The following is a 21,735-nucleotide window of genomic DNA, read 5'->3' as shown; positions in this document are numbered from 1 at the left end:
TGAGGAGATATTTACCTGGCCTTCTGAAAGAGAGAGGCTTTTCTTTGAGAGCAGCCAAAGGAGATATTCTGTCCTCCTGTGGATGGTGTATAGGAAGATATGAGGCCTTGAACTGCAACAACACTTTTATTCTGTTAAGAGGGAGGTAGTCTGGAGCTTCCTGGTGTTAGCATGTGGAGCCTGAGGATGAAGTCAGTACCAAAGGAGAGAGTGGCAAAGCAGAGAAAAACTGGGTCCCTGGTGACATTTGAGCCATTAGCCCAAGCCTTACCTGAAATAGACTCACCTCTGGAATTTTCAGTCATATGAGCCAATAAACATCTTTTGTTAAACTAGTTGGATTTGAGTTCTCTGTCATTTGCAACTTCGTCATACTGATACAGGCTTGTATTTGAAAGCACTGGTTTCTTGTACAGCACCTAGTGTCGCATTTTCTCTTCCTCAGTAGTCACACAAGCTGTTCATTTGTATCTCATCTCAGTTGCTTGGAGTTTGCATGGCTAAATAGGTACCTCTCATACCCTAAACTTAATTTCATGAACACCACCAGACCAATGTTTGGTCATACCTTAGCATACCTTCCAAATTTGAATATAATACTTTCAGTTCCAGATTCCCTAGTGGATAACTTCCTGTCTCTGACATATTTTCTAGCCTCCCCTCCCCTGCTGTATATGAAATTTGGGTTTGCTATGTCCCCTATATTTTATGTCGGATTCTTGTGAAATGACCAGATGTTTTTCATATCCACAAAGGCTTTGTTTTATTGAACAGTGTTCCAAAACTTAGGGAGAGGTAGAGTCTCCTACAGCATATTCTCTGAAATTGAAAGTCATCTCTCTGCTGAATGATTGAGAGGTAAGTGAAAAGTTACTTCCTTACCTTAGCAAAAAGAAAACAAAAAGACTTGCTTTGAACTTTCTTTTTCCCCAAGAGAAGAACTACTTCCCTGGTGTAAGTGATACAGGCGTTACATTTTTCAGCCTCCACTCCCATTTCCAGCATAGTCCAGGCTGAACTCAAGTGTGCTTGGCATGAATGAGAAGTGAGCTCCATTCTGATCTCTAGAACGTTGTACGCACTAAAGTTGATAAAAAGTTACTAATTTTCAAGTATATAACATTTTATTTTGTTGATAATATAAGAAGAAATGAGAAAGAAAATGTAGATTTGTCTATCAATTGTTGCTAATTTTCAAGTATATAACATTTTATTTTGTCAATAATATAAGAAGAAATGAGAAAGACAATGTAGATTTGTCTATCAATCAGTTGTTGCTAATTTTCAAGTATATAACATTTTATTTTGTCAATAATATAAGAAGGAGTGAGAAAGACAATGTAGATTTGTCTATCAGACAATCAATTGTTGCCTGTATCCTCGACTATATGTCCTATACTATAGGCTGCTCTTCCTTTCAGATGTGTTTCCTGCCCACCAAAGGCACCCTATGGAGAAGTTGACACAGGCTTTTGACTCTGCCCCATTCTCTTTGAGAACATAGTAATTCTGAATGCATGGGATCTGACCACTAGGCCCCAAGTTTATTTTACTATTTTCCTGGGAGACTCAAAGGATACTCAGGCAAATGGGACTAAGCTCCTCTGATACGTCTGCCCTGGGGGTGGCAGGTCAGATTCTCTGATGTTCCTTTGGAAAATGCGAGTCTGTGTGAAGAGGAAATAGAGAAGGAGGGGAGTGGAATATGCTGGGAACTGGTAACAGATAACACAAAAGACCAAAAAACCCATGATGTATAAAGTGAAAGTATTCTGAAAAGGTAACAGACACACCTGAGGGAAGCCACCCATGGCAATGTTAATATGGAAACTGAAAATCAACTCAAAGCATATGTGAGAGGTAGGCATGATCCATTCATTCCCTTCTGCCTCCTTGGCTTTATTTCACATAATGACCATCTCAGAGTTTGTGATAGCTATTGTCTTTTCAATCCTGTCTCTGAGATCAAGAAGCTGTTCTTAAAATGAAAATCTAATTGTATCACTCTCTTTCTAAAACTCCTGTAATCATTTTCTGTTGCCTAAAAAACAAAATCCAAATTCCTTAGGTGAATATTCAGAACTATATTACTGATTTGCTTTAATTGATGGTTTTATTGTATTCCTGCATCAGTCTCCAACTTAGATCTCAACTACAGCCATATTTCTCTGTTTCTAGTGTTTAACCATGTGGGTTTTTTGTTTCTTTGAACGATGTTTTGCTGTTTCAAGGAATGAGGGATATATCTGTATTGATCAGTAGTTCTCATCGGGAGCAGACTTTGTTTCCTTTTCCCAGACAATTCACCAATGTTTAGAGACATTTTTTGTTGTTACGGTTGATGAGAGGGCTGCTCCTGGCATCTTGTGTTAGAGGCAGGCTACTAAATATATGACAGTGCACAGGCATTCCCCCACAACAAAGATTAGCTGGCACCAAGTGCGAATAGTGCTGCTGTTATGAAAAATCTTGTATAGGCCAATCTCATTTGGAAGTTTGTTGACATTTCTTTGAGCCTTTAAAAACTTGTTACAATGGCCCCTGGGTGGCTCCGTTAGTTGAGGGTCCGACTCTCGATTTCAGCTCATGTCGTGGTCCCAGGGCCATGGTCCCAGAGTTGTAAGCTAGAGAAAAGAGAACGTTATTAAGAAAATCATAAGAAAGAAAGGATACATTTGCAATACTTTACTGTATTTATATAAAAAAAAATCCATGTATCAATGGTCCCTTGAAGTTCAAATCCCTGTTGTTCAATGGTCAACTGTACTTGAAGGAAGTTATGGAAACTCATTCCCTTATTCTATGCTATTATTCTATTAGGCAACATTTAAATATATTGGCATAACACCAAAAATGTGGGAGTATTTTATTTTATTTTATTTTATTTCATTTTATTTTATTTTATTTTATTTTGGTGGGGGTGGGGAGGGGCAGGGAGAGAATCCTAAGCAGGCTCCATACTCAACACGGAGCCCAACATGGGCTCAGTCTCACGAACATGAGATCATAACCTGAGCCAAAACCAAGAGTCGGATGCTTAACCATTTAACCAACTGAGCCACCCAGGCACCCCAATGTGGGAGTACTTTAACCAACATTTATAGATTTTGTAATGTTTGGCATCCATCCATCACAAGGCCAAAGTAATAGCCAAATTACATTTTCCCTGTTGTCTCACTTTCATGGGTGTGCAGAAATCATATTACAAATGCTCCGACTACAGACCCAACTTCTGTGTTTTGCTTCCTGCCCAGTAGACCATCCCCACCTGACAGCTTCTCCCCAATATAGTAATAAAGGCTTTTGCCTGTTTTCTGCTCACTCCTTCTCTTGACTGACCTTGGTACTTCCTTGTGTGGTAGGACATGCCCCCATCTTTTCAGGAATTGTAAGTAATAAGCTTCTTTCAAATGCAGTTGTCTCCTTGCCATTCCTGATTTTTTTTTAATCCAGAGTACATTTTAACCATAGGATAAAACCCACAATATATACATGATTATGCCAAGTAATGATAAATGCTACAAAGAACAATAAAACAGGAAAAGGTATAAAAAGGGATAGATAAGACTTATCAGGAACAGACTCCAATAAGGGGACATTTGAGCAAGAGACCAGAGTAAAATAGGGAGTGAGGTGTGCTGATATTGAGGAGCAGAGCATTTCAGACAGAGGGGAGAGCAAACACTAAGGGCCTGAGGCAGGAGAGAACATGCCTGGAGTGTGTAAATAGGAAGACAGAAAACATTGCTTAAAAGTGGGATGGCTTCAGAATATGGGAGGTGGGTTGATCTATTCTTCCCCAAATTTCTATGTTGAGCCCTAACCCCCTAGTACCTCAGAATTTTACTGTATTTGGACACGAGGTCTTTAAAGATATAATTAAGTTAAAATGAGGTTGTTAGAGTGGCCCTAATCTAATCTTAGGGATGTCCTTCTAAGAAGAGGAGATTAGGACACACATACCAGGAGTGCACATGTACAGAGAGACAACCACGTGAAGAGGCAATGGGAGGCTGGCTGTCTGCAAGCCGAGGAGGGGCCTTAGAGGAATCCAACCTGCCAACACCTTGATCTTGGACTTCCAGCCTCCAGAACTATAAGAAAACACATTTTTGTTATATCACCCAGTCTGTGGTATTTTGTTATGTCCTAGAGCTAAACTGTGATGGCAAAATGTTGCTACCTTACAATTACCATTATTTAGTTGGTGTAGCTAGCAGGTTTGATCTGTGTTCTCCTGGCCCAATGTGGTTTTCTCTAATTTTGCATATTATGTTTCCAGATAACATGCAAGCTTCCTGATAGCAACGAGTTTACACATTGTTCCTGTACCCCTAACTTGGAATATCCAAGTTATTTTATTTATTTTTTGTTTGATATTTGATTAAATAATAGGAATCTCACTTAATTTTATCTTTTTTTTCTTTTTTATTAATTGTCAATCTCCTTACTAATGCATTCAATTTGTACCCGCCTCCCCACCAGCCTGCCCAATGTAATAGCTTCTTCACGTTTCCATTCTGTTTTAGCCTTCTCAGGTCATTTCAATATGAGATTTCTGTGCTCAGCAATGCTACCCTCTTGTCTCCTTTGTGTCTCTGACCATAGGACTAAGGCCCCTTCCTTTTTTAATCCTAGGACTTTTCCTTGTCTTTCTTTACCCTCTATGTTCTGTGAAACCAGTTTGTATATATACAAAAGCTGTGTATTTATAGGACACAATCATATCCTTGATGACCTGGTTCCCTCTCTAACATTGCTAAGAGGTGATGTTTACTTTTTTCTTTTTTTTTTTAGTCAGGTTGTGAAATAGCTGAATTTGAGCTTTTGGCCTTCTTTTAGAAGAACATCTAACCAACTTTTTCAGGGACCTAGATTTTAGGTCGCCTAGGAGTCAGGACAAGATAGACATTCAGGAAATCTCATGGGGGATGGAATGAAGAAAAATAAGAGAGATTCAGCAAAGAAGGGAGTAAATAATGAGAAAATTCCTATGGAAAATAGATGTCATCCACATAAGAAATCAGAAAAAAAAAATCAGTTCTTATCACGTAACACATCTTTAATTTCCAGGTGAAGAGATCTCCTATAAGTGTTATGTGTAACAAACATCTCCATTGCAGTTCTGACTTTTTGCAGCACTGAGAATCCACCCTGGAGAAAAGTCCTATGAGTAAGGATCGGGGCAAAGCTGTTGCCTTCAACTCTACTTCTGTTCAGGCACTTCTCTGCAACTGGGTCTGAAGGCAGAAGTGCATCCATCCATGTTCACCAGCAGGGTAACCCCTGGAAGGACCCGCAACAGGAGAGTGGCCCTCCACGTGCAGAGAATATGGCAAGGCTCTTAGCTGCAGCTCCCACCGCACTGCACACCAGAGAATCCACAATGGAAGAAGCCCTCTGAGTGTAAAGAGTGAAGCCTTTAGCTTCAACTCAGCACCAGCAACTCCACACCCGAGGGAAGCCCCTCAGATGCAGGGACAGAGGCAAGACCATCAGTCAGAAAATCACCTCTGTTCTAGGGCCGCCTGGGTGGTTCAGTCGGTTAAGTATCTGACTCTTGGTTTTGGCTCAGGTCACGATCTCAGGGTTCGTTAGATGGAGCCCCACATCGGGTTCTGTCAGCGCTGACAGTGCGGAGCCTGCTTGGGATTTTCTCTTTCCCTCTGTCCGTCCCCTGACCCTGCGTCTCTCTCACTCTCCAAACAAGAGAGAGAGAGAGAGAGAGAGAAAGAAAGAAAGAGAAAGAAAGAAAGAAGGAAGGAAGGAAGGAAGGAAGGAAGGAAGGAAGGAAGGAAGGAAGGAAGGAAGGAAGGAAAGGAAGGAAGGAAGGGAAGAAAGAAAGAAAAGAAAAGACAATTACCTCTGTTCTACATCTGAGACATGCACTGGGAAAAAATCCTATGCATGTAATGATGTGGTAAAGATTTTAATTTGAACTCAGAGCTCATTCACCACCAAGTACTGCATGCTGGGGAGAGATTCTAACTTGCAAGCAGTGTGGAAAAGGCTTCACTCAGAACTCACATCTCCTCCAGCACCAGAGAAAACCTATCAATGTAAGGATTACAGCAAAGCCTTCAAGCAAAGTCAGCTCAAATCAACATCAGTGGATCCACCCTTAGACAAAACCCCATGAATGCACCGAGTGTGGGAAGCCTTCAATAATAGTTCAGGATGAAGCAGGCCCAGAGGCTCCAAGTTGGAGAAAAACACAATGAAGGTAAGGAATGTGGGAAATCTTCATTTGGAACTCAAATTTTATTTACCATTGGAGAATTCATCCTGGAGAGAATTTATTTATTTATTTATTTATTTATTTATTTATTTATTGAGAGAGGGCACAATTGAGCAAGGGGAAAAGAGGGAGGGATAGAGGAGAGAGAGAGAGAGAGAGAGAGAGAGAGAGAGAGAGAGAGAGAGAGAGAGAATGAATCAGGGCTCACCCGCTGTGGGACTTTGAACTCACGAACTGTGAGATCATGACCTGAGCCAAAGTCAGATGCTTAAACGACTGAGCCACCCAAGTGCCTCTGGAGAGAAAATTTTAAATATAATTGTTGGTCTGTGTATCCCCAAGTGCAAGTTAGCAGGCCCTCCTCTTTTGGCCTGATCATCCCAATCCAACTACTTCTTGCTCCTCCCCAGAATGCTCACTGTGCTCCAGCCATTCCTCTCTGCTCTCTGCAATACGTACTATTTCAGTTTCTACCTCTGGGCCTTTGCTTTTTCTGCTCCCCCAGGTACCCTCTGACCACCTCTTCCCCTTTCTTTGATCCTAGCTAGCCTTAGGACCTTTTGAAACTACAGCCTCCGGGGGCGCCTGGGTGGCACAGTCGGTTAAGCGTCCGACTTCAGCCAGGTCACGATGTCGCGGTCCGGGACTTCGAGCCCCGCGTCAGGCTCTGGGCTGATGGCTCAGAGCCTGGAGCCTGTTTCCGATTCTGTGTCCCCCTCTCTCTCTGCCCCTCCCCTGTTCATGCTCTGTCTCTCTCTGTCCCAAAAATAAATAAACGTTGAAAAAAAATTTTTTTTTTAAAAAAAGAGACTACAGCCTCCTTCATCTCTGTTTTCTTAAAGAAAGACTTACTCTATTTCAAATTCATATGCTGAGTTTTTGTTATTGTTTTATACTTTTATCTTTTCTTTTCCCTCCAGTTAACTAAATATCATTTCCAACTCTGCTGTTGTAAGCTTTTCTAGAGCAGGACAGTTCAGGAAGTTGTAATGTTCCTCAAAGGGATGAATGAATGGAATGACCAGTGAGGATTGTACCAGTCTGTGTCCAATTAGGAGACAGAAACCAACAGTGATTTAAACAAGAGAAGTTTAATAAAAAGAATTATCAAAATATGATGAAAAAGTAGCCTATAAGATGGAAGAGAGCTCTATATGGTATCATAGGGCTGATGGAGACAAACTTGTCCTCCAAGTTTGAAGGACAAACTTGGAAAGGAGGTTTCTTTCCAAGGCTGAGGTTCAAACCTTGTTGGGGAAAGTATAGCTGTAGTCCTCTGGATGGCAGAAGAGTTCTGATTTGCTCAGGCCAGAGCTAGTTTATATTTGCTGGGCAAGCAGGAAAGAACCCTCTAGGGCATGGGTAATCTATAGCCAGTGAACAGGTACACAGATGGCACCATTATGGCCCTGAGCACATTGTATTCACATTGGAAGAGTCACTAGGGACAAACCTGGGGTAGAGATCCTTATTGGAGATTGAAATGCACATTAATGAGTATGTGTAATTAGGATTTAATGCACAAAGAAGTAGTTAATGATCACCAGGCATATATGCAAAGAAGGAAAAAGAGGCCATCTAGACTCACTAAAAGTTACACTAATATTTACCATTGATGTGTGTCTTTGAATGAGTGTTTGCCTTTCAGATTTACTTATCTATGACATGTGACTTAGCCTTCAGAGACTGTTCACATAGTATGAATTTTCTTAAATACCAATGGGAAATATTATCACAGAATTGCACAAGTAATGAAGACAAAATATTCCTGCAATCTCACTATCTCAAGAGATCGTATTTTCATATTTGTATGTCCACTTTTAGTCCTTGTCCCATATATAAACATAATTTTTATAATCTTAGTCATAACAAAATGTTAATATTTTAATGACTGTTATATTGGACAACTTCCCTCTCCCCCATTTCCATACGATTTTCATGATTATTATTTGTCAGCGAGTAGATGTATCTTTATTATCTGTTCCCCTCATCAAATGTTAAATTAAATTTTTGGGCAGTGATTTTATCTTAGTTTTTTGGTTTTTGGTTTTTGTTTTTTTTAAACTCAAGACATCCATCACAGTGTCTGACACACTATAGGTAGTAACTTCTTGTTATTTGAAATTATTTGATGGACATTTAGGATAATTCTTGTTGTTAGCTGTTAATATTAATATTGCTATAATCAGCTTGGTGATTGTAGCTCTTTTCCTTCTTTTGTATTATATACCTGGGGTGAATTTTTAGGAATGAGACTATGAATCCAGGAGTATGAAGATTTTTGTTTAGAAAACGTCATAACATAGCCATACCAATGGCTAGTTCATACCCATTTATTCTGTTTCCAGCAGTTTGGCAAGTTAGCTTTTGCTTGCAACCAACGGTGGATATTATAATTATTTTAGAGATGGTTAATTTAATAAGCATAAAATGGAATCTCAGGGTATTTTTTTTGACGTTTATTTATTTTTAAGAGACAGAGAGAGACAGCACAAGCAGGGAAGGGGCAGAAAGGGAGACACAGAATTGGAAACAAGCTCCAGGCTCTGAGCTGTCAGTACAGAGCCGGATGCAGGGCTCAAACCCACGAACCGTGAGACCACGACCTGAGCTGAAGTTGGAGGCTTAACCAACTGGACCACCCAGGCGCTCCAGGGTATGTTTTTAAAAATATTTCTTTAATTGTGAGATTGTGTGTGTTTTCATGTTAAATTACCAATTATATTTCTTATGGTGTCAATTAATACCGGGTACCATTTTATCTGCTGAATTTTAAATATTTTTAAAAAGAACTTAAGATCTTTCAAAAGACAGATGTCATCCACATAAGAATGGTGATATCAATGTAACTTTCTTTCCTTAGATTTTAGGTAAATTGTTTGCCCTGAGGCTTCAACTCTCTGATGTATTCAAGGGAAATTTTCAGATTATCCAGCTATTTTTTGTTGTAAGGGTACAGCCATCCTCTTCAGTTTTCAGCCTCTTGAGAAGAGGTGGATTTCTTGATTTTTTTTTATTTTTCAAAGTGGACCACACTTAAAACCAAAACAAAACAAAACACTAACCAGCTGTTTGCAGATACTCAGTAGCAACTAGTGCAATGTGACGATTTTGGGGAAAGAGGAGGCACAAAACGTGAACATCATATTCACCCAGACTTTCTCCCTGGAGTATTTGCCTAGTGGCACAGAGAGTTACAGCCTTTCTCATTGTGTGGAGGAGGTAGAGATCAGACCCTCTATATGTTTTGAATATACTGTATTAATAAGGGGAAATGTATAGAAAGAGCACCAAATTGTTGACAAGGGATGGGAGTGTGTGACGTTTCTGGTTGGCTGACCTCAGAGCCATTTTCAGGTCTGCCCTGTATGGTTGTGATAGTTGTGTCATGACAAGAGTAACTGGCCTTCAACTGGAGAGTTGAAATCTGCCCTAATTCCCCTTGTCCTGTCACACATCCATGAGATTATACCTGTTTAGGGGATACTCTTTCCTAATAGGCACTGCGGTGCCAGAAGGGCTATTCTGGCTATTCCCAGCACCTTTCTCTGTTGCATTCTTTCACTATAGAGTATGGAGAAGCTAAATATTCAGTTTTCTAGTCTATCTTCCATTCTTTCTTACAATGATCATGGTACAGACTCCTGGTCTCCATTCTCTTTACTCCTCTAGAAATTATCAAATTTCCTGATTTCTCCTGTAGGTATGTTGTGACCAAACATTCTGGCCATCGTGATGAAATGGTATGTGCAGCTCTCTGGCCATTCACTTAAATATATGTCCAGTACCCCCATTAGACAAAGGGAAACAGGATCCCACCCCAGGGCATGCAGCAGTTCTTGGACTTTGGACTTCCTTTACATTTTTTAAGTCATCTGCTGCCTGAGGGTGGCTGGGTCCAAGAACAGATTGTGACCTGTGTAAGCCCTGGGCTCTGCGTCTCCCCTTTGGGGCACTCTCAGACCTTTTACCCAGTGTGTGGAATTGACCAGGTACACACCTATAAGGTTGTTCCAGGGTCTCGTGGCTGGGCCGCAGTTTCAGGAGGGTGGCTGACATGGTTTTTCTTTCGCAAGATCGCATGAGGCTGGGCCATCAGAATGATGGTGACAGTGATTTTGGGTGTTGACAGCAACTCATGTCACTCACAGGTTGACTCCAGGGCTCTGGGCTACCGTAGGTCCGCTGCTAATCCTTGGGTATGAGCCACATGTGTGCCTTGTTCATCTGTGTTCCTACTGCAGTGCTGCCTATGTCTACAATACCCAAGGACAATGGAGGTCATAGCAAATGTGCTTTGTCTTGTGACACCCCCTTTGCTGGCATCCAGGGTGGTCACTGTCCCCCCTCCACAGGCTCTGGCACTACCTGAGGGTAGCCACATCTGTCTCCTCTGAAGGCTTTCAACAGGCTTTTGGATAGACGTCCTCTCTCATCTTTACTGATGCAGTGATGCTATGCTGTCCTGGGTCTGCCTTAAGCATCCTGGACGGGGATGGACATTTTTTAGGTAAATTGAACTGTTCTTCTCACTCTGCTCATGGGCCTGTTGTTATCTTCCCCACTGGTGGTGGTGTGTGGAAGGGAGAGGTGTGATCAACACTGAAAGACAACACATTCTAGGAATGCAGTAATTACTGTAGTGGCTGTAGTCTGAATGGTTGTGTCCCCCTCAAAACTCAAATGTTGGAATCTTAATACCAATGTGATAGTATTAGGAGGGTGGCCTTTGGGAGGCGCTTAAGCATGAGGGTAGAGTTCTGATGAACTCTCTGGGATTAGTGTTCTTGTAAAAGAGAACCCACAGACCGCCTCAGCCCCCTTCTACCAGTTGAGGACACGGTGAGGAGACCCTATGAATCAGGAAGAGGGCTCTCACCAGAATTCAATCATTTTGGTCCCTTGATCTTGGACTTCCCAGCCTCCAGACAATGAGAAATAGATTTGTTTATAATTACCCAGTCTGTGGTATTTTGTTATAGCAGCCCAAATAGACTAAGACAAGCAGTTCAAGAGAAGTCATGGTTGGAGGTGCCTCGGTGACTCAGTCAGCTAAGCAGCTGACTCCTGATTTTGGCTCAGGTCATGATGTCACAGTTTGTGAGTTTGAGCCCTGCATCAAGCTCTGCACTCTCTGCTTGGGATTCTCTCTCTCCCTCTCTCTGCCCTTACCCCACTGGCACTCTCTATCTCTCTCTCAAAAACAAATGAACAACAACAACAGAAAAGAGAAGTCGTGGTTGTAAAACATGTTATTTAGTGATTATGCTATAACATTCTAAATGGTAGATGTAACATGGCCAGAAAATGTGTTACAATTCACATTTTCCTCCATATTCTTTGTAAAACTTACATTTGCAGTCATTGTAACCAACTGACGATATCATTAGAAGCCTATATTTGTGCGTGGCATGATGCTGCAATGTCATTGGTAATGATGTAGCTGGTATTAAATAAATAGTATTAGAGAACTGAAGAGGCAAAAAGATCTATATTGTTCAATACTGTGGTGAGTTCAAGGATTTCAAGGCTGGTCAAGCAAAAGACAAAGCAAAGCAAAGCAAAAAGAAAGAAAAAGAAAAAGACAAGAAGACCAGGAGATGGCAGTATTGTTCAACAGGCTTTACTGAATAGCTCCACACTGGGATTGCCAAAGAGGGGAAGTCCCTAACAGAAGGGGACCACCCAGCAGGTAAGGAAATTGGGGACAGATTAGAAAGGAGGCTTACCTGTCTAGGCAATGTCACTCAGCAGCAAGGTGGGAGTCTCTGGGTTGGAGAGCTTTGAAGGGAAGCAATGGTTTGGGATCTTTTATAGCCATAGAGTTTGTCTTATCTATGGCTACCAGATGTTAGGTGCAGTTTCATGGGTTATGCAAAGCAGGTAATCTCTATATAGCTAAAAATATGCTTGTATTTAAAGCAATTGGATGGGTAAGAATTTGCAAAATATGTAAAAGCATTTAGATATGTGTGTTCTTAAAACTTGATATAAATTCCTTATGTTTACAGGCTATTAGACAATTACAACTGAACATTCAAATCAGTATTCAAATTGCATTTATTTAATATTAGGGACAGTGATGTTTTGCTGAAACTAAATTGCTGTTCTAAAATGAATATTAAACTAACCACTATGGAATAGGTTCTTTTGATTTTGCCTTGGCATATCCTTTTTTTTTTTTTTTTTAAGTATTTATGTTGAGAGAGCACATGTGCTTGAGCATGCAAGTAGGGGAGGGGCAGAGAGACAGAGGGAGAGAGGAAATCCCAAGCAGGCTCTGTGCTGTGAGCATGGAGTCCAAGGTGGCTGGATTCCAGGAATTGTGAGAGATCATGATCTGAGTTGAAATCAAGATTCAGAGGTTTAACTGACTGAGCCACCCACATGCCCCTTGCTGTAGCATATCTACCCAGCCATGTACCTTGTGATGATTCAGTTTATTCTGAGTAGGGAGTGAAATCCTGACCTTTCCTCTCCCTTATTTAAAGGTCTTTTGGGAGTGATCAGAGGAACTCTTATAAAGGTCTGGGGTTATGCAAACCATTGAGGACTTGAGATTAAATTACCTTAAAAAGATGTGATCTGGGTTCCACACAAGGTTCTCACGAATCCTGGGCAAGTATTGTCTTCAGTAGGCTATGGGTGAGAGCTGGATGTTCCTCTGGAGCCAGCCTTTTTGGCAGTGTGGTGGTTTTGTGGGAGACAATGGTTGAGCATGAGTGTGAGATAAAAGAATTGTAAACTTTGAGTCACATGTGGGGATGGTAGGAACTGGACAACCAGCAGTGGTGGACAAATGAAGCTCGCTGAACCAATCAAGATAGTCTAAGAAAGGTATGCAGGATTGAGTCTAGGCTCCTAGCTGGAGCCTAGACTCACTTCTTCCTGTTCCTGATTCTCCCTCACTTATTCGTGGTGGCTCTCCCTACTGTGCAGGACCGAAAAGCACTGCCTTCTTGACATCCTGACTGTCTTCTGGGTGTACAATAAGATCGACTTTCATTCATTCAGCAAGCATGTTGGAGGCTCCTCTGTTCTGAGGTTCCCACCCCGTCCAGACCAGCCCTTGGCCTGAGAGCCTCAGATCCTTCTCCAGCGGGACTGCTCTTCCAGGGTCTAGAGAGACTCACCTCTAGGTGGGAAGTCTGCCAGGCAAGGGCTTGGCCTGTCTGGGCAGGGAACAGTCTCCTGCTGCCAAGGGGAAGGATGACCTAAGCAGACTCCACTGCTCATTGGCCCGGCTAGGTCCCACCCCTTCACATGATAGCCAATGGAATGAGTACCCCGCTTGTTGCTTTAGCCATAGGCTCCACCTCCTTTCAGAGGAGGTCAGTGGAAGAAGGTCGGTTGCAGGGCCCTGGATTCAGACCTCCAGGCCGTGAAGGAGGCTGGAACTATACCTTGCCCCACTTCCTTTTTCTCGGGAGTGTCTCACGGGAACTAAAAGGGAGGGTTACCGAGATATGGGTTCCTCCAACTTTACTGGAGTGTGGGTTGGCAGTGTGACAGCAGTGTGATGACGTACTTCCTGTGCAGCCTTGTTGTTTTTTTTTTGTTTTTTTTTTTTAACGTGTGAGCATTTGGTCTGTGAGGACAGTGGTTGTGTCCCAAACCTGTTCCTGGAAAGCTGTAGAGGCCGCCCAAAACCCACAATGAGAGGGTCCGGCTTGTCCTGAGGAGGACAGAAAGGATTCTGCAGGAAATCTGCGTGACTACTGCTGCTAATGGGATCCTCCCCCAACCCCTTGGGCTGATCTTGGGGTCTTGCCCGCTGGTTTCTCGTCCCCAGGACAGCTTGCGGCCTGTTCAGATTTGAGTACTGACACAAATTCGAGTGTTGACCCTGAGGTCCTCAAAAAGTTTTAAATGTCTTCACTCCAGGACACCCTATAAACAGAGAACATGACTTCACGGTCACTCCAGCCCCCTCTTGCTCCAGCTGTGGAGACCTCAGTCTTACCCCTTGGCCTGTGTACATCTTAATGCTCTTTCTCGCTTTCTGGGTGGTCCCAGGAAATAGTTCTGTGGTCACTTACTTTACTTGCCTTGCCTGGTGTAACACCCATCTGGAAGCTTATTATTGTCCGTAGAGCAAAGTTTTGAGAATAATTAAATGGTTGAGTCTTTTTACCCCCAGGGTGAAGGCTACTTACTTACTCCACCAATTAGAAAATGTGGAGCCCTGGACTTGCATTGGCCCATATGAATGTTCAATCTAAAAATCTCGTGACGAGTCATATCCGCTTAGCACCTAATGGGTGTCCAGTGTTTCGGGTATAATTTCATATATACAATTGAAGATATGGAGAGGTTTCTTGACCTGTGTCACATCCTTTGTCACTACAAATACTTTCTCATTACATTCTCTTAGCTTTTCACTCATTGTCATAACCTAATTGTTAGGGTTCCTAACAATCAGATTAAACATTTTGTTCCTGTCCTTAGTGAAGTGTGTTGGTTTATGATTTGTTCTCAACCCAAGCTTGTTATCTATGCTTCAAGTCCACAGTTTTGGTTTTTCTCATAGGCAAGTAGGAAGGAGTGTTCCGTAGGGTGGTCTCTGCTGCTGTTGTACTTTCAGAGGATTTGCTTTTCACAGATTGTCAACTGTGCAGATCAGGCCTTTCTGCTTCAGTCCTTTTGTTTAATATGTCAGTATTATTAAGTATTCACTATAAGGGACATTTATTACAAAGATACGATGACAGTATGATTTAAGAGAGCTAGAACACACAACCATCAGGGGTACCCACTTACTCAGTATGAGTCACTGCTTTTCATTACCCTTGGACAGAAACCATCCATGAATTTAAATTTACCAGCATTATTTGTGTGTGTTTGCATTGTGTTTTCTTTTACGTTCTGCACTTATAACTACTCTTTCCTTACTGTAATCACCAAAAAAGTTTCCCCCCCCCTTTTTTTTTAATGTTTATTCATTTTTGAGAGGCAGAGAAAGACAGAATATGAGCAGGGGAGGGGCAGAGAGAGAGAGAGAGAGCAGGAGACACAGAATCGGAAGCAGGCTCCAGGCTCTGAGCGGTCAGCACAGAGCCCCATGCGGGGCTCAAACCCACGAGCTGTGAGATTCTGACCTGAGCCGAAGGCAGACGCTTAACCAACTAAGCCACCCAGGTGCCCCTGCCAAAACATGGTTTTTAGTGTCTCCTGACAGCTCTGTTTCTCTGAGAGCCTCAGCTTCTACTTTCCTGGATGGCTTTCTGGATTCACTAAGAAAGGTCAGTGGAGGAAGGAGTAGTGTACTGAATATATAAAGTGTTTTGTCTGATGTTATTGTCGTATCCTGAGACTTACAGCAAATATGGAGTTGAAATGCAAGTTGTTTTTAAGGTCTGCCTACAAGGGCATGCACTTTTATGCTTGTTAAATATTTCTGACCTGATGGCAGCTATTTGTATTTCAGGTGTTACCATTAATGTGTAAACCTTGCTAATTCACTCTATTGAATGGCAGAAGGCTTACTTCTTAATGAACTGTTAACTGACCCAGAAATGCAGTTGGAACGACTTTAGAATGAAATTGCTTTGCTTCTCTTATAATATTTAGAACTTGGAGTATTTGAGATAGGCCATGAAGTTGATGGAAGAAGTTGTTTTTCTCACCACCTTCCCCCAACACTTATAAAATTGAATGAAGATCTTAGAATCAGTCTATTTAGAGGAAAAAATAGTAGTGAGGAGACATAAAGTTATTCCTAATAAGCTATTTTCAAACTCTGTTTTGACTTATTACTTATGTAATAAAATTAATATTTTATTTTATTAATTTTTTTAATGTTTATTTTTGAGAGAGAGAGAGAGAGACAGAGCATGAGTGGGGGTGGAGCAGAGAGAGAGGGAGACACAGAATCCAAAGCAGGCTCCAGGCTCTGAGCTGTCAGCACAGAGCCCGATGTGGGGTTTGAACCCATGAACCATGAGATCATGACCTGAGCTGAAGTCGGACCCTTAACTGACTGAGGCACCCAGGCGCTCCAAAACTGTCTAATATTTTAAAGAACATAAGGGGAAAAACAGATCCTGCGGTCTTCTGGTGTTTGATGGATTCCTTGTACATGACTCATTACTAACTGTACTGTGTGGATTCTAGGGATCTTAACTGGAGCTCCAGCTTTCTTTTCAGCCCATTACATTCTATCCGCTGACTACCCTAATTTCCTTTTCTGTCCTCTTTCCTATCATGTCTTCTCTGGATTACCAAAATTATAGTTTTCTCAGTCCACATTCTTGGGATAATTTCTGTTCCTTTTCTGTGTTTCCCTCTATGCCTGCTATCTTGTCACTGTGAGATGAGAAGTGCCACTGATACAAGGCAGTAATTGATGAATAGTCATTGTTCAGGTTGCCTCAAACGGGGTGGGTCAGATGTTGTGTACAGGAGTTATGGTCAGTAGAGTTACTGTTACCAATGCTTCTTTCTTTACCTTCACTCCTGAGACTTACTTTTCCCCAAGATGGGGATGGCAGTGTCCTTACTAGCCAGGCTCCAGATAAGCGGGGTTTCCTCTGCCTCTGCACATATACGTGTATATATACATATGTATATTTATATATGCATGTATACTTTCATGTATGCGCATACAAACATACATATAATATACATGTATATAAGTTATATACATATGTAAGTTATATACATATATACCTACCTACATATGTAAATATACATGCATATATAAAAATATATGTAACATACTTTTATATATGCATTTATAAAATATATAAATTTACTTTCCCACTGAGGTATAACTTGTTTATGGCACAAATCTGAACTGTATAGCTCACTTTTTAGAAATACATATACTTGTATTACCATCACTCATATTAAGACATAGAATATTATTGGTATCTCAAAAGACTACTTCATGCCCCACCCTGAAGTTGACCATTATTCTGACCTCTGTCACCATAGATTAGTTTCATTTGTTCTTGAACTTCATATAAACAGAGTCATTCAACAGGTACTCTTTTGTATCTGCCTTCTTTTGTTCAACATTATATCTGAATTTCACCCCTGTTCAGACATAGCAGCATTTGGTTCTTGTCTCTTATTGAATAGTTTTCATTATGTGATCATACTACATTTTGTTTACTCATTCTAGTGTAGCTGGACATTTTGATTGTCTCCAGATTTTGACTAAACTCTGTGAGTAAGAATGCAGTGAACGTTCTTGTATATGCCTTTTCGTGGACACATGCACTCATTTCTGTTGCTATATCTTTAGTATAGGTGATCATGTGTTTTTTTGTCCCTTATTCTAGTAATGTGATATATAGCATTGATTGATTTTTGTATGATGAATCAACCTTGCATTCCTTGCTTATTGTGATTGGTAGTAATATACAATCCTTATATGTTGCTGGCATTTTTTGGAGGGTTTTTGCATTTATATTAAGAAATATTGGTCTGTAGTTTTCTTATGATGCTATGAAGCCTTGGGAAAAGAAGTAGTGACTGGACAAGAGGGTCAGGAGTTAGAAGCTGGGCTGTAGTGTAAAATTTTCAGAGGGATGGTTGGAGCCATTAAGAGCTCTTCTTGCATAAGACCTGTGCTGATTAAGATTGTGTTATTGTGTTTTATTTGAACTGTGTAATTTGTATCTCCTGGATTGTTATACTTCAGTAAAGATATGCTCTTAAATGAACTGTGAATATGTTATAAAGGGAGTGCTATGAAGAAGGGCTATTTTAGAGAGTGAGTCACTTAGCATAGTGTTTTCTAAGTACGTCCATGTTGTGGTATATCAGAATGTCATTGTGTTTTTATGGCTGAATAATATTCCATTGCATGTATATACCACATTTTATATATTCATTCATTGTTTGTTGAAGGGACTTGGGTTGTTTTTACCTTTTAGCTATTGTGAATAATACTGCTATGAACCTTTGTGTACAAGTATCCATTTGGATCCCTGTTTTCAATTCTTTAGGTGTATACCTAGGAGTAGAATTGCTATGTTGTAGGGCAATTCTAACTTTTTGAGAGGTGCCAAACTATATTCCACAGCAGCTGCACTATTTTACATTCCTACCAGAAATGTATGCAGGTTATCATTTCTCTACATCCTGGCAAACACTTACTTTTTTTTTTTGTAACAGCCACCCTAATATGTGTGAAGTGGTATCTCATGGTGGTGTTGACTCATATTTCCCTAATGACTAATAATATCAAGCATCTGTTTATGTGCTTATTGACCGTTTGTATATCTTCTTTGGAGAAGTGTTTCTTCAAGCCTTATGTCTATTTTTTAACTGTCTTATTTGTTTTTAATGATTCTCCTTCATTTCTGATGTTAGAAATTTCAGTCTCTTTTTTTCCTGGCTTTTGCTATAACCCCTAAGTTTTGATGTATTGTGTTTTCATTTTCATTTGTCTCACGATAGTTTCTTATTTCCCTTGTGATTTCTTTGACATGTTGGTTGTTTGTGTATATTGTGTAATTTCCACATATTTGTGAGTTTTCCATTTTTCTTTCTGTTTTTGTTGCACATTCCAAGGATGAGCAGATGGGGAGCTTCTGATCATTGGGGTTCGGCTCACAAGTCAACTGGCAGACAAGTCCCCTCAATGATCTCCCCTAACAAATGAGGAAGGGTTTACTTCTGCTAGTTTGCTATTTGTTTTCTATGTGTCATATGTTTTGTTGTTTCTCAATTCCTTCATTGCTGCTTTTTTGTATGTATTTGTATATATTATTTTGATTCCCTTATTTCTTTTCTTTTATATATTTTTATTTATTTTATTAATGGTTACCTAGGGGATTACACTTAACAGCTTAAACTTATAACAATCTGGTTAAGGCATACCTGGGTAGCTCAGTTGGTTGAATGTCCAACTCTTGATTTTGGCTCAGTTCATGATCCCAGTGTTGTAGGATTGAGTCCCACATTAAGCTTCACACTGAGCATGGACCCTATTTAGGTTCTCTCTGTCTCCCTCTGCCCCTCTCCCCCTACTTTTTCTTGCTCTCTCTCTCTAAAAATATAAATAAATATAATAAAAATAATAAAATCTAACAATCTTGTTTGAATAATACCAACTCAATTTCAATATATTACAAATGCTCTGCTCCTGTACATCTCCATTTCTCTCCCTTTATATTGTTATTTTCACAGGTTACATCTTTATACATTGTGTGTCCTTTTAACATAAATTTATAATTATTTTTATGCATTTTTAAAAATTATATAGGAAAGAAAGAATTATAAATCAAAAGTACAATACTGCTTTTATATTTACCTACGTAGTTCTCTACTAGTGTTCTTTATTTCTTCTGTGGCTTCAAGTTACTGTCTACTGTCCTTTCATTTCAGCTTGTAGGACTCCCTTTAGCAAATCTGGTAGGGCAGGTCTACGAGTAATGAACTCCCTCACCTTTTGTTTATCTGGAAATGTCTTAATTTTCCTTCATTCTTGAAGGATAGTTTTGCAAGATGTAGGTTTAAAAAAAAAAAAAAGGAAACGTTCAACCAAGAATTCCCACTGCCTTTGACCTCCAATATTTCTGAGGAGAAATCAGTTGTTAATCTCAGTGAAGATCCCCTGTGTGTGATGAATCACTTCTTGTCTTGCTGCTTTTAGAATTGTCTCTTTGTCTTTAGGTTTCAATGATTTGACTGTAATGTGTCTCATTGTAGATCTCTTTGAATTTATCCTGCTTGTAGTTCTTTGTGATTTTTGGTTGTGTATGATCATGTCTTTCATCAGACTTAGATAGTTTTCAGCCATTATTTCTTCAAATATTTTTTCTGCCCCTTTCTGTCTTCTGGGCCTCTTGTGATGCATATTTGGTACACTTGATTATGTCCCAACAGTCTCAGTTCTAACTTCTGGTATCATATTAAATAGCAGTAATATTATAGTGGGCATTCTTGCCTCATTCCCAATCTTAATAATTTCATCATTAAGTATGATCTTTAAATATTTGTAGATTTATATTTGTAATTTATAATTTTGTATAAGATATCTTTGTTTCTGATTTTGGCAAGTTTTTCTTTTTTTTAATTTTTTAATACATTTATTTATTTTTGATAGAGACAGAGCACAAGTGGGGGAGGGGCAGAGAGAGAAGGAGACACAGAATCCGAAGCAGGCTCCAGTCTCTGAGCTGTCAGCACAGAGCCCGACGTGGGGCTTGAACTCACAAACCACGAGATCATGACCTGAGCCGAAGTTGGACGCTTGACCAACTGAGCCATCCAGGTGCCCCAAGTTTTTCATAATTTATAATTAAGAAATAGAAGAAGGTTGAATTTTATCAGATGCTGTTTCTAAGTCTGAGATGGTCATGAATTTTCTCCTTTAATCTGTTAATGTGCTAATTACATTGATTGATGTGTTATGTTAAATCAACTTTGCATTCTGAAATAAACTCATTTTTGGGGTACCTGGGTGGCTCATTTGTTTAAGCCTCCAACTTTGGTTCGGGTCATGGTTTCATGGTTTGTGAGTTTGAGCCCTACATCAGGCTCTGTGCTGACAGCTCAGAGCGTGGAGCCTGCTTTCGATTCTGTGTGTGTCTCTCTAAGTGACCCTTCCCTTCATGCACTCTGTCTCTCTCAAAAATAAATAAATATTAAAAAATTTTTGAAATAAACTCATTTTTGTCATGATATATTAGCCTTCATTCCCTCTTTTTACATATTGCTATATTTGATTTACTAGTATTTAAAAAATTTTTTAATTTATTTATTTTGAGAGAGAGAGTGTGTGAGCCGGGGAAGACAGAAAGGGAGAGACAATCCCAAGCATGCTTCGTGCTATCAGTACAGACCTCCTTGCAGGGCTTGATCCCATGAATGGTGAGATCATGTCCTGAGCCGAAATCAAGAGTTGTTGCTCAACCAACTGAGCCACTGAGGTGCCCCTGATTTACTAGTATTTTATATAGGATTTTAGCATCCATGTTTATGAATGAAACGAGATTGTAAATTTTTTCTCTTGTAGAGTCCTCATCAGGTTTTCTTGCCAAGATTATGATAGCCGCACACAATGAGTTGGAATAAACCTTTTCCTTCTATTCTCTACAAAATTTTATGTATGATTAACATTGTTTGTTTCCATATCTATTTGGTAGAATACTTACTAAAGGCATCTGGGTCTGGAGATTTCTTTGTAGGAAGATCATAATTACAAATTAAGCCTATTTAGTAGGACTATTTCAGATTTTCTTTTTATTTGTTTTCATTTTGGTTAAGTTTTAGTTTTCTGAAAACTTCCCTTTTCCTGTTAAAATTCCAAATTTGCTGGCATAAAATTGTTCATAATATCCTCTTATTTTCTTTTTAATGATTACATAATCTGTACTGATATCTTTTTTATTCATAATGTGGGTTATTTGTGACTTCTCATTTTTTTTATCAGTCTCATTAGAAGTTGATCAATTTTATTAGTCTTTTCAAAAGACCAGCTTTTCACTTTAATACTCTTTATTGTATGTTCGTTTTATATTTCATTAATTTCTACTCTCATT

General features: G+C 40.0%; 1 protein-coding gene across 1 annotated transcript in view; it reads left to right on the top strand.

Moving 5' to 3' along the window:
- Positions 1–5,848: 5,848 nt before the first annotated feature.
- The window catches only part of GASK1A (golgi associated kinase 1A), a 118,861-nt gene continuing 102,974 nt past the window's right edge, over positions 5,849–21,735 (top strand). The window contains exons 1-2 of the transcript XR_008298066.1: positions 5,849–6,223; positions 8,713–8,894. The gene's annotated coding sequence lies outside the window, so the exon portion shown is untranslated. The remainder of the gene's footprint in view (positions 6,224–8,712; positions 8,895–21,735) is intronic.

Source organism: Acinonyx jubatus, chromosome C2 (assembly GCF_027475565.1).
Source record: "Acinonyx jubatus isolate Ajub_Pintada_27869175 chromosome C2, VMU_Ajub_asm_v1.0, whole genome shotgun sequence".
NCBI lineage: Eukaryota > Metazoa > Chordata > Mammalia > Carnivora > Felidae > Acinonyx > Acinonyx jubatus.
Note: the sequence above shows the minus strand (reverse complement) of the source record. Positions and strands in the feature narration are given on the sequence as shown.